The sequence below is a fragment of the Antennarius striatus genome, chromosome 9 (genome assembly GCF_040054535.1).
Source record: "Antennarius striatus isolate MH-2024 chromosome 9, ASM4005453v1, whole genome shotgun sequence".
NCBI classification, from domain to species: Eukaryota; Metazoa; Chordata; class Actinopteri; order Lophiiformes; family Antennariidae; genus Antennarius; species Antennarius striatus.
Genome location: NC_090784.1, coordinates 6301081 through 6312500, shown reverse-complemented (window position 1 = coordinate 6312500; position 11420 = coordinate 6301081). Strand labels below are relative to the sequence as shown.

The following is an 11420-nucleotide window of genomic DNA, read 5'->3' as shown; positions in this document are numbered from 1 at the left end:
CTTGTAGTTTACTATTCACCAGCACAGATCAGTGATGACAGACAGCAGAGAATTAATAGGTTTATAAGATTTGGAAAATTTTCATAAACAGTAGTCTCTTAGGTATGCATTAGAGAACATCTACTGGAAAATATGATAAATGCTATGCTAAAAATACAAAAAGAAAGTGAAAGATAAAATGTATTAGTAAGTGAGCTAATGACGGAGAAATGTCAGATTTCATGTTTATACTGTATGTGAACACAAAGACTTGCTGATAAAATATAGAGCCCAGCAGGAAGAAATGATACATGTAAAGTGGCAGGTACCAGTTGCTAATGGTGTGTGTGTGTGTGTGTGTGTGTGTGTGTGTGTGTGTGTGTGTGTGTGTGTGTGTGTGTGTGTGTGTGTGTGTGTGTGTGTGTGTGTGTGTGTGTGTGTGTGTGTGTGTGTGTGTGTGTGTGTGTGTGTGTGTGTGTGTGTGTGTGTGTGTGTGTGTGTGTGTGTGTGTGTGTGTGTGTGTGTCGGATTCCTCTAAAGATAGAACAGTAGTCTGTGATGGTAGGAAGTGAAAGTGCTACCGCAGCCACAACACAGGACTGATCTCGAACACGGTTTTCCGCTGTACAGTTTAACCACTTTCTTTGTACTGCAGGAGGTATTTGAAGACCAAGTACAGAGGATGAGCCCAGAAGAAGAAACGAGAGGTGGAACTGACAAGGTGCACTTTTATTTTAAGATCGAGTTTGAGTGAATGACAAGAAGCAAGAAGAATCTTCTTAAAACAATCAACAGTTATTTTGTTACATGAACAAAAATATCAATGTATTAATCAAAAATAAAAATCACCTTAAAAAAAGAGATTTTCACATTTTAACATCTTTTTTTTATTAAGTATTATACCATATTTTAGTGCTTTGTTCATACTTATTGAGATTATTTAGACATAGTAAAGAATAACAACAGACATTAAAATATTAACCGTGTCTGCATGTGTTTAAAAAGTTTGCCTTCATGTTTTGAGCATGTTTTGTGCTATAAAAATACAAAAGCTTTACCCTGTGCTCACTATTGGATTAGGAACCCTTACTGTTTTTTTGCAGTTTAATGAGCTGAACCTTGGGAGCATTTTGGAGATAAAGGGGACACACTACGGGTGACTCAGTTTGATTTTATTTTGTCATTGTGTCTGACATCGAGGGAGGGAGAGAGGAGCAAATGTGAGGTGTGACAAAGACAGTGGCAGATGCACAAGTGTGAAAAATAAAGCGTAAGAGGGATAGCTATTTGTGTGCAATGAAGAAAGACATAAAAAACAGCCTCGCACTGAGATAGTTGCTCTAAATGAAATACCTGGAGATTGCACGTTGCTTTGCATTTGCAGGGGTATTCAATTTTAATTAGGGTTTTGGAGACATCTTTTATCAGACTGTCACTAATCCTTCCACCCCCTCAACACACATACACACACATGCACACATTTAAAAATGCAAATACACCGCCACAAGTAAAAGAAAAGACAAAAAAAAAATTAAGAAGAAAAATAAATTATGGAATAGTACAACAATTTATCCAATGCAGCCGTTATCAAAAAAGGAATGAATTGGGTTCAAAACCATTGTTCCATTCCATTTTGGAGAAAAAACCATTACCTCCACTTTTTAACTGCATTTTCTTTGGGGCAGAGGTGATAATTAATTTTGCTCAGGGAGACACACATGAACTAGTCACAATAATGTAAGACATGTTAAATAGTATTCTTGCCTTCAGTCTCAGAACTATTTGAACTCAGCTCAGTGGAAACATATTGTGGGACAGAATAAAAGCAATCACGCTCTGTTCACATATCTGATTATTTTTGATTTAAAAACAGAAAGTAGAGAACAGAGAGAGAAAACACCAAAGTACTAGAGGGTTTCTTGTAAATTAAAAGTTGGGTAGTTTGAGTAGTACCTTCAAACATTTACAACTCAACAAAAAACCTTATGTTTGATTATAGAAAAGTAGTGATTTTGATAAAGTCACAAAAACAGTTTAAAATATTGGATCTATTTTCTTGACAAAACACTTTCGAACTACTGTAAATCACATACTTTATCAAAAGTGTGTCGACGTAGCTGGAAAACAAAGACAAGTTGTTGCTTTCAGATGCTTGTTTCTGTGTGTTTGCTGTGGCGGTAAGCCTGCCTCCCTCTCTTCATTCCAGGCCCTCTTCCATTGTTAGTCACCTTGTTTATTGGCTGGAGCAGCCATGCCGTACTGGACATCATCTGAAACTACAAACGACAGGATGCAATAAGCTGGAGAATAGCAGCAATCTGAGGAAAGTTCTCCATTCACCGGAGCTCCCTAACTCTCTGTCTTCTTATCCTGGGCAGAAAATAAAAAAATCAATACGGGCTCACAGGCCTTGATAAAAGTGCTAGACAGGGAGAGAAGCAGTGCTGGTTATAGTAAATTAAAGTGATCAAAATTTTCCAGTCGACTCAGCCTGCAGCCTACATAAACTAACAATCCTGTCTCCACAACTGTCCGTCATCCTCTTCCACTCACCATCTTCATTCAGTTGTTTTATTACACTGCCACTTCTTTTTTGATTGTTTTTACATTTCAATTTTGTAATACTGATGTAAAATTGTTTGGTTGTTTCTTAACATAATTTGATGGCTTCATTTTCTCCCAATGTTCAAAGTATAATGCCTGAGGCAAGATGAAAAATAATGGGGTTTCACAAATGTATGTTACTCTCTCTCAACAAATTTGGATTTATCTTTTAAGGCTTGAAGATCCAACTGTTTGTCACAAAGAAAGAGAGACAATGAGAAAAAGAATGGCCTTACATACAGTTACAGTGTGTGTCATGACATCACCTCATCCAGCGCCACACAGAAATCATTTCACCTTCAATGTTTTCACCAGCCTTTGAGCAAAACAGTGCTGTATTAACGGGTTCTCTGGTATGTAGTTAGCCTTTCATTCATCATTCATTTTTTATCTCATATTGTGCTCCATTACAGAGAACCATTAAAATAGCTGAACTTTTACACTTCACCAACTTGTTTTGTACTCACAACGCCTGCAGGGAATTTAAAACTTGCTTTGCTATATTTTTTTTATCCTTACATATTAAATGAGCTTGACCTCTGTTTAAATTTTAACTTTTCCTCAAAAATGTGATCTTATTTGCTTGCAAACTGTTGCTTATTCATATTTATTTACACACAATACATACTTATATACACAACAACAATACAAAATACAGTACAAATGATATTTGGAATGATGCTATTATCAGTTTGACACAATAAATCAATAAATGTTCTATTTTCCATATCTATTTTCCATGTCTGAAAACAAGTTAAAGTGATTATTTATGGTTATTATTTGTGGTGTTTTTTTTGGTTTTTTTGCTCCCAACTTTTTGCTGATTTAAAAACATTTGATGAAAAATTACAACTTCCTTGTTTTCTTTGGAGCCACAAAGCAATGGAGCTGCTTTCCTATCAAAACACAAGCATTGTAAATCCTCATTTATTATAAATATATATCAATAATACCTAAAAGTAAATGCTTTAATTACATAACATGCATGCGGTCAATTTGAAAACTTAAATTAAAAAAAAAAAAACACCACATGCTTTCACCACACCATTGGAAGTGCATCCGGCCACACATGCTCTAATTGAATTACAGTAATGCTGGCAGCAGCTGACTCACTCTGCTAACGCGCTCCCCATACTGGCCCGGCACAGGGCCCCTTTGGCACCTTGTCAACATAACAGTAAGAAGGGATTATTAAGGATTGGCCAATCCAGTTTAGTCTCATGGTGTGTGAGCTTCGCCACAGAACCAAGCTAATATCCACACTCAGTGCTGATAGCTGCAATTTCATGGCTATGCTGTAATGTATGGCAAAAAAAAATCACCATCTTAAGATCACGATTGCAATTATGTGTATTGACATTTTTACCAGAATTTCATGTGCATGGCTTTTTCCACCCCTGGATTAATGTAAAATTAGCTGAGTATTAATAGTAAATATTTTAATATTGCTGCAACACTTAAATCTTGGCAAACACCACGCACATACCAGCTCCAAATGACAGCTAGGCTGCGTGAAATGACCTCCACTGTGTTTACATGCGTGTCAGGAATCAGCTTTAAAGAAAAAATGAGCCACTCAAGCTGGCATTTGCTGTGACCTTATATCCTGTTGGGCCAGGACAGACAGCAGACAGCCTTGGGACACTTAAATCCGGCCATAACCCTGAGCAACACACATATGTCCCATTAGCTCACATCACAGCTTTACTTTCTAGAGACCCACTGTGGCCTTCAGCCTAAAGTCCAACAGTGCAATATAATGCTAATTTATAAATCACATAAGTAATACTAGTGTATTTTTATGAAAAGAAAAGAAAATTGAGAGGAACTTCACTTTAAGTGGTTTAGCTTTTTTCTCTGTGACTATCTGATATTATTTATATATTTAAATTATTAAGATTAAATGCGCTCTTTTATTTCCTTGGCCATTTTAAAAAAAAAATGGGACAGGAAGCACTGAAAGATGCAAGTCAACAGATTACAAATCAAATGCACTAATTCAAAGTAGGATTAGCACAGGATCCTGCCTGTCTATGCTTCTTATTAATCTTGTGTTGGCCATGCAGATCCTGATGGTTAAACTCTGTCTGTCTTGTTTCTATATTTATCTATTTTAATCTCTTTATAAAGCAAAAGGATTCCAATTGCAAATGCCACAAGAGTCAATCCTATTGAAAAACAGTTGGCAGTCCAGTGTTTAACACTTAAAACCTTAAGAAACGATTACAGAGTGGCCATAGCGTGCATATTGGAGAAGCAACAGTTGAAATAGATCACTCTGAAGCTATTTGCTTTACTATAATATTTGAGGTGATTCTGTCCTTTGGGCAGTAGGCAGTTAATTGCAGGTTTGTTACAGAACCGTTGAGAGAATGAGCCATACACCCCCTGAAGGCAAGCAACACTGAACACAATAACCTGTAAGCATGTAAAGATTACTATTAGCAAAAAAATTGTCTGTCAAATAAACCTAAAACATTTCTAAGAGACATCCCAGAACTGGAGAGCCTTGTTTGCATTATTATTTCATGCTTGAAATCCAGTTTATGTGTGATCTTTCTCTATGTATGCATGGTTTGCAGCAGGTGCTCCTAAAGCTTGGCTCATCGCAAACCATGATCGATGGCTAAGTTGCCATGTGAACGCACACACTCTCTTATGCATTGCACACACACACACACACACACACACACACACCCACACACACACACACACACACACACACACACACAAGAAGCTTGATTTTGAAGGGTCCTTAATCACAACAAAGCAATTGACTGATCAATGACAGATATGAGGAACAACTGTGGAATGCTAACTCGACCACATTCGCTTTTATCAGCTTTTTTTTTTTCCCTTTGGACTGTTTTATTTATTTTTCTTTATCACAGATTATATTTCTCTCAGTGTTAACAGGCTTCAAACCCTGCCAAGGTATTAATTAAAATCTAAATACTAAATATTGATTGATACGTTATCAGCACATAGCAGTTGGTCTGCAGGGTATTGATCCGGCCTGTGATTTATTATCATATTTAAGAAAAATCATTTTGTGTGATTATACGGGGTAATGGATTTTCAGCGAGCAGTGTAATTCCTTTTCTATTTTGTATCCTGTTGTGTGGAAGGTGGAGCAAATTTCTCAATTGTATTCGGAGATCACTGATATCTTTGGCATTGCACCCCCCCTGAGTGCCCCCCCCACGCCCAGCTTTTCAGCCCTGTGTGGCCTACGAGGGGCTAAAGCTTGTGCTAGAGAATGATCCCCGCACTTGTCGTTGGGAATAATGGCTATCGGGATTACCTCTTTAATCACAACAAAGATTAACAGATGGTATGAGAACAGTTATTAGCAAACATCTTGCACTCATCAAATCAATAAGATGATTTGTAATCAGGCTGTTGGTGCAAGTAAAAAAAGAGTCAGGGCTTTTCCCATGAAAGATCCTGGCAATCAGAGGCTACTGTGTAGCAATTACCTCTCCACGAAATAGGTGCTCTTCCTTCACTGGCTGGCAATCGTCCAAAACACACACCAGACTGATAGCAACATGGAGCATTAACGTGGCGAAACACAAAACACTCTATGTTAATCTTGTATTTGATCATGTGTTAGCTTACTTCCCAGTTTTATTTGAATTTTTTTGCCTTGTAATTTGGTGATCTTACCATATACCAGTTAGGGGGGGGAAAAAATCTAAATGTTTACACATGCTGTCTCTCACTACAAAGGACTGTGCAGCTCATTAGTCAGTTACCATGAATAAGTCAGAGTATGGACAAAGGGAAGAGCACAGGAGCTATAGAGAGGAGGGTTCACTGTCCGAGTACTTCTCCTTGGAGATGGAGACACGGAGAAAGAGGACTGCAGACATACCCCGAATGTACTGTAAACAGAGGGGTGTGAAGTCAGCTCAACTCTTCTGCAATCACAGCCTCCACTTTGTAACTTTTAAAAGCTTTTAAACTATAAAAGACATGTTTGTTTTTTCCCAGCAACAACTTCCTGGTATCCCTCACACACTGATGTGTCACGTAGGTGACAAAGTCAAACTGTGTGTGGTCTATGACATTTTGTGATTGTATTTTAGTCCTCAGCTTGTATTATCACAACATCTGAAATTACAATGATTTGATTCTTGATTCCTCTGTGAAACATCGCAGCACAAGTTGTTGTTTTTTTGCATTCCAAAAAAATTCTATAAAAAAAAAAAAAAGGAAAAATATTTTAAAAAAAACCAGACATGATGCGCAAATCATCATCTATAGTTACTGGGCCTTCCTTTCTCAAACCATCTCCATATCTATTCCCACCTGGCTTGAGAAGTATGAACCATGGTCTCCTAAAGGATGGATATATCAACCTTTCTTTTTCTTGACTAGACAGGGAAGTTCATCCTGAATCTTCTTGCTGCCCAATACATTAATAAATGGTGCATCATTGAGCTGTGAGTCTACAGGAAGAGGTCACTATATGATGGGGGGGGGGGGTCAGGTGTGAAAGGAGGTTTGTTGCCACCACACACAAGTCAGATTGAGCTCATTCTTGTCTCAGTATCACCCGGATACCTGATCAAAGATCTCAGGTTGAATTCCATTACTGATCTTAATGCTACTGTCAATTTGTTCCATGGTTTCTTTATGGGGATCCAACCAATGCTTGATCTAATAGTGCAAATATTTTAGGAGAAAATTCAGAAATACACTAGATTTCATTGTCATTTATAGACGTTTGGCTTGAGATTGATGAAAACTTCTGAATTAAATTATTTTCTAATCCTCTCTTTCTTGTCTATTCCTTCATACCAATAGACACTTGCACCCGATTGCTCACACACACACTTCTAATGGAACTCCTATCGCCATAAAAAAACATGCAATGGCATCTGCTTACTGTACATTTATCACCATGCTAACTAAGTAATGGTGGCATATACAGCATATAATATATCTGTGTCATCTTTCCTGACACACACACACATAGACATGCACACACAAACCTCTAAACCTTCCGTGAGATAGTGTAGATGTGCACTTACAGGATTAAGCAAGGCAAACTGTGCCAAAACAGTGGCAGTGTGAGGTAACTGATGCTGTTTAAAAATTCAAAGGCCTCTATTGAACGGACAATGTGGCACACATTTCACTGGGCCACAGAGCCTCGCAGCCCATTGGTCTGGCTGCTGGCTGCTTTTAGCCCCCCCCACAAACACACACACACACACACGCGCACACACACACACACACACACACACACACACACACACACACGCACACACACACACACCTTACAGATAATTGCACTAAAGCAAAGTTCACGTGTGTTTCCCACCACATGCAGAAAACATGGACAACTGTGGACAGAGATACACAGACGCCCCCCCCCCCCGCCCGTACACGCACACACACACGCGCACACACACACGCACGCACACACACACACACAAACAATGTCACTTGTCGAGTGGCTAATATCTTCCCAAGGTCAAACTTGTGGAGGAATTCCAACGAGATTAAGTGTCATCAGTGTGACTTTAGCCCCTTTCTGCTCATTGTTCTTGGAAATGGCATTAGAGCCACAGATGACCGCGGCTACGGAGCTAAAACCTCCAGCCGTCAAGCTCGGGACAAGCAGTAGTAGATGTGTGAGATAATTTGATGCAGGGCCTCTGATTCAAATGCTAAAAGTAATGATGCTCTTACATCTTTGACACATAATAAATATCAGACTTCATCAGCAAACAATGGCATTGTCAAATTTTGCACACATTTTCCTCTATTAGTTAATTCTGGAGAGTTGTCAGGTAAACACTTACAAAGTAATTTGTTTATTCAAGAACTGTTGATCTCTCTCTATTTTGGAATTCACTGAGTGTTTTAGGGTCTAAAGGTAAAAATATCCTGAATGTACAACCATTTGTTGAGTCTGTATTTTGACAGCACACCTTCGACACTTTCCGTACAGTATATATCGTTTTGTTTATGATGGCAGATATCAAAATATATCTCTTTCTCTGAGACAGTGTTTCAGTTTGGCAGAAAACCAGAAGGTTTTTTGTTTGTAGATCGTTCCATTGAAGCTTTCTCATTGTGTCATCCACCATTTGTTGCACTGCCTTGCACACTGACTTTGGCACGTCATCCGTTGGTGGCAGCAATGAGCATTTTGTCTCCTCTGAATGTCCAATTACACTCCAGCCTCTAATTTAATTACAGTAACAGAAGAAATTGGTTGATTTGATTCATTTCAGTCAGTCATGATTGAACCAGTCAGCTCAAATTTTTCTCGTCTAAGGTACGAGCTGCCTGTCACATTTCATCTCAGCTCCTTTCATATGAGGGGTATAAAGCATGTCATGTTATGATAACTGAGAATGAGTTCACTGCTGTCTAGTGTGGAAAAAATAATGTTTGAAACACCTCTTGCTACATGTATCTGCACTGAATGTGAGAGTGAAACATTACTTTCTGTGCAGGATCACAGCTGCCATTTAGTAGAGACACGCCTACAACATTCATTATTAATGCATGAAGTCCACAATTATATATCAAATTGTGTGTATATGTGTGTTTTACAAATCCGGCAAATCATTGTTTGCTGCAGAGCAAAGATAAAACATGTCAAACAAACAATGTTGAATCATACATTTAGACAACACTGATACTTTCACTGTGTCTACTTACACGACACAGTTAGAACAACTATCTCCCAATACCTCGAGCAACACGTCAGTGAAAAGGCTGTTAATGAGTCTAAGCTGTGAACAGTGACCCACATATCAACACCCATCTCTTTAGACCACATGATCCTATTTTAAATGATAACATTGTGTCTTATATTAAAATAAAACCTCTGACAGCACAAAGCAGTAGAATACTGTACTGTATCACAATTTCAATGATAGACTGTCACAACATCACAGAACTGATTACCTTATTTTTGACCTTACCAAGACTTGAAATAAAGGAACCCTAAAATACTATAACAGAAAACCACCACAATACATAATACAAAATAAGTGAACTTGTTGTTGATTCTGAGAGAATGAAACACACAGTCAAAAGAAAATATAACAATTATTAACTATCAGCACGCACACACACACACACACACACACACACACACACACACACACACACACACACACACACACACACACAAATTTATTTATATATATATATATATATATATATATATATATATATATATATATATATATATATATTTAGAGAGAGAGAGAAGTGATAGAGAGAAATATGATATTTTATGCAATAGGATAATGGTGACTTGTTTTAAGAGATTGTGTGAAATTATGTTAATATAGCCAATAGCAGAAAAAAAAAAGTTACACCTTTACTCTGATTGGTGCAGAAGCCTCAGCGGTATGCCATAGGCTGCTACAGTAGCCTGCGGTGTGTGTAAATGCGTCTTGGCACCAGTTGCGGCGGCGCAAAGACGTCTGATTGGACACCCACGGAAGGGACGCGCAATTTCACTTATTTTAACTAACTAATCACATCTTTTACAATCCGACCAACGCATTTAAATATATAATGTTACCCAATAATTGCATTTAAATGTGTTTAATGTCAATTTACTTATTATTTTACAATTACGCACAGCGGCAGAAAATAGAATAAATTCAAGCTGCGACATTTACCTCTTGGTGTCTCCTTCACGGTCTGGCCTCTCTTCGCGGTGTCCGCAGTGGAAGTTGGGCTCATGGCAGACTGCAGGGTGTGAGAGGAATGGAGAAAGGGAGAGCAGTTCTAACAGAAGTCTGCCGATGCAGTTTATGGTGTAGAGAGGGCCAGTGTAAAAGCCAAGTATTCGTTTTCTTACCTTGCGACACAGATCCAGAAGGGGTGAAATGGGTAAAAATGGTTGTTTGGGGGTGATTACACGTTTCTTCTCTCCCACCCTCCCTCCATCCCTCAGTCCTCCCCTCCTCCTCCCCCTACCCCTCACCCAGCAGCGCTCTCCCCCCTCTCTTGGTGAATAGGGAGAGTGGCCCCGCTGGGGCTCCAGCTATGCAGCAAAACATCCCGTCCCTTAATGTTAAACGACACCTCTGAGGCGCGTCCGGTATGAGCCGCACCATAAAACAAACGCACAGATTTTCACTTAGCAATCACAACTGAAGAGCTATTTATTTGTTGTCAAACTGAATATTCAGCCTTTATAAATTCATCACCATTGTATCTTTTTTTTTTTTTTCCCCCTCAGGGGTATGTCTTTATCATCATCATCCCACTGTCAATTACAGGAAATTATGGGATTATTACCGAGACCGAATAACAGGTTATGTGAAGGCTGAACTCAGAAAACATACCTTTCTGTCAATCATTATTTCCACACAATATCAATGACTTTGCCAGAGATAGAAGCTGCTCGGCAATCCTGATCACACTGGAACCCCCCACCCCACTCCTTCCCCCTGTGTGTGTATGCAGTCTATACCGGATTAAATGGCACCTCGTTTTAAATGGCACCTTGCCTTGTTTCCCCTCTCCTTTCATCATCAGCAACATAAAGATTAGGCCAACAGAGGGGATTGTAAAGGCTCGGTTGTTTGGTGCACAGGGATCTTCATTCCTTCGCCTTTGTGATGATATTGATGATGATGATGGCCAAGTGGACAGTTTGATTTTTGTGTGGCGAGCTAGTTATAAAGAATCAATATTATATCAAGGGGGTAACTTTGGTGATAAAGGACTTCAGCCACTCTGGCTATTCATCATAAGTCTGTAGCAAGCAGATAGGTCAAAAGAAATTATATTGCTCTAAAGAGTGTGTCTCCTTATCTCTCAGTACCAGGGGAGTGGAGGACACGCCG

At 38.8% G+C, this 11420-nt stretch overlaps 1 long non-coding RNA gene across 1 annotated transcript in view; it reads right to left on the bottom strand.

Annotated features, from left to right (window-relative positions):
• Positions 1 to 10541, bottom strand: part of LOC137601601 (uncharacterized) — a 48860-nt gene extending 38319 nt beyond the window's left edge. The window contains exons 1-2 of the long non-coding RNA XR_011037074.1: positions 10427 to 10541; positions 10245 to 10314 (exon numbers count right to left, since the gene is read on the bottom strand). This is a non-coding gene — a long non-coding RNA (uncharacterized lncRNA). The remainder of the gene's footprint in view (positions 1 to 10244; positions 10315 to 10426) is intronic.
• Between the last annotated feature and the right edge of the window lie 879 nt (positions 10542 to 11420).